Source organism: Populus nigra, chromosome 2, assembly GCF_951802175.1.
Source record: "Populus nigra chromosome 2, ddPopNigr1.1, whole genome shotgun sequence".
NCBI lineage: Eukaryota > Viridiplantae > Streptophyta > Magnoliopsida > Malpighiales > Salicaceae > Populus > Populus nigra.
In genome coordinates, this window is record NC_084853.1 from 4,369,368 (window position 1) to 4,371,867 (window position 2,500).

Below are 2,500 nucleotides of genomic sequence, written 5' to 3' on the forward strand. Positions count from 1 at the left end.
GCCTGCCGCGGCCAGCGACGTCGGGCTGGCCCCTGCCGCGGCCAGCGATGTCGGGCTGTCGCCTGCCGCGGCCAGCGACGTCGGGCTGGCCCCTGCAGCGCCTAGCCTCTCCCACGCAGGGGGCAGGCCAGAACGCGGGGGGCCAGGGCCCGAAGGCAGCCCCCCCGCGGGCGAGAGAGCAAGCCAGCAGGGGCTGTCCGCGCGTCGCGCAGCGCGGCATGGCTGCGGGGGCCGCGCGCGCGCGCCCAAGCGCCCAAGGGCCCCCAAGGGCCCCAGGCCCTCAGGCCCCAGCGCCCCAGCGCCCAGCGCGGGCGGGCGCGCGCGCGCGTGTGGTCTTTGAGGGGCGCCGGCCTGGTGGCTCCCTAAAGAGCAATAAGTGTCATTGCAGCTCTGGCAGGGGGAGACACTACTAGGTCCCAGCTGTCACCCCCCCTCTAAAAAATTCATTTCTTGGTATTTTGAGCTGAAATTTTGCACAGAGGTTGGCAAAAATCCAATCCACCTTCATTAATTTTCCCAGAATTTTTCGAGGTCGGGAAGTATTTGTTTTAATTTTCCTACCATTAGAAATCGAGTAAATCCGCAAAACTAGGAACCGGCCCGGAATGACCCCAAATTCAGTGGGCAGCCTCATAAAAATATGGCTGATTTTACTGGATTGGTTTCATGTGGAAAGCATGACGTTTTCTTGTAGGAATGCGGGAACCCCGGCAGCTCGCCTGCCGCGGCCAGCGACGTCGGGGACGCTGGCCTGCGCTGTCGAGCCCGCGAGGGCTGTCTCCGCGGCAGGCCCCCCCTGAACGGGGCACGACAGGCCACCGCGCTGGCTCGTCCAGCGTCGACAGTCCCTCGTCCAGGTTTCAGATCGCGCCAAGTCGAACCCATGACCTGCTCAAGCCATCGTGCGCTGCCGAATTCGCATCTGCGTGTAGGCTGCCATTCCACGCGGCAGCCCCTGTTTTCGTCAGCGTGCCCCCCTGACGAATTTTCCTGCCTGGCCCAGTCCAGCGTCCAGCCCCTGTTCGTCGAAAAATCTGCGCTGCCGATTTTCCACGCGGCAGCCCCTCTTTTCGTCAGCGTGCCCCCCTGACGAATTTTCCTGCCTGGCCCGGCCGGTCCAGCCCCTGTTCGTCGAAAAATCTGCGCTGCCGATTTTCCACGCGGCAGCCCCTCTTTTCGTCAGCGTGCCCCCCTGACGAATTTTCCTGCCTGGCCCGGCCGGTCCAGCATCCAGCCCCTGTTCGTTGAAAAATCTGCGCTGCCGATTTTCCACGCGGCAGCCCCTGTTTTCCTCAGCGTGCCCCCCTGACGAATGTTCGTCGAAAAATCTGCGCTGCCGATTTTCCACGCGGCAGCCCCTCTTTTCGTCAGCGTGCCCCCCTGACGAATGTTCGTCGAAAAATCTGCGCTGCCGATTTTCCACGCGGCAGCCCCTCTTTTCGTCAGCGTGCCCCCCTGATGAATTTTCCTGCCTGGCCCGGCCGGTCCAGCCCCTGTTCGTCGAAAAATCTGCGCTGCCGATTTTCCACGCGGCAGCCCCTCTTTTCGTCAGCGTGCCCCCCTGACGAATTTTCCTGCCTGGCCCGGCCGGTCCAGCATCCAGCCCCTGTTCGTCGAAAAATCTGCGCTGCCGATTTTCCACGCGGCAGCCCCTGTTTTCCTCAGCGTGCCCCCCTGACGAATGTTCGTCGAAAAATCTGCGCTGCCGATTTTCCACGCGGCAGCCCCTCTTTTCGTCAGCGTGCCCCCCTGACGAATGTTCGTCGAAAAATCTGCGCTGCCGATTTTCCACGCGGCAGCCCCTCTTTTCGTCAGCGTGCCCCCCTGACGAATTTTCCTGCCTGGCCCGGCCGGTCCAGCCCCTGTTCGTCGAAAAATCTGCGCTGCCGATTTTCCACTCCGCAGCCCCTGTTTTCGTCAGCGTGGCCCCCTGACGAATTTTCCTGCCTGGCCCGGCCAGTCCAGCGCCCAGCCCCTGTTCGTCGAAAAATCTGCGCTGCCGATTTTCCCCGACGAACCTGCAGCTGCACAAATCCGCGCTGCCACTGCCCCATTGTCTGGACCAACAGTCTTTTCCATCAAGCCCTGGACTATAAATCGTCCAGACTCATCGCCAGCACCCGCTGCCGATTCTGCCGACTTTGCCGATTTCGTCGGCGCTGCCGATTCCAACACTGCACCCACCGTGTCTAAACCAGCGCTGTTTCGTCAGCGTGTCCCCTTGACGAATTTCCCTGCCTGGCCTGGACAGTCCATCTTCCAGCCCATGTTCATCGAAAAATCTGCGCTGCCGATTTCCCCGACGAACCTGCAGCTGCACAAATCTGCGCTGCCGATTTCCCCCCCTGTCGGCATGGCTGCCGCTGCCCCGATGTCCAGACCAACAGTCTTTTTTGTCGACTTTGCCGATTTTGTCCGCGCTGCCGATTCCAACACTACCCCCTGCATCCAAACCAGCATTGTTTCGTCAGCTCTTCCCCTGACGATTTTAGCCCTGTAA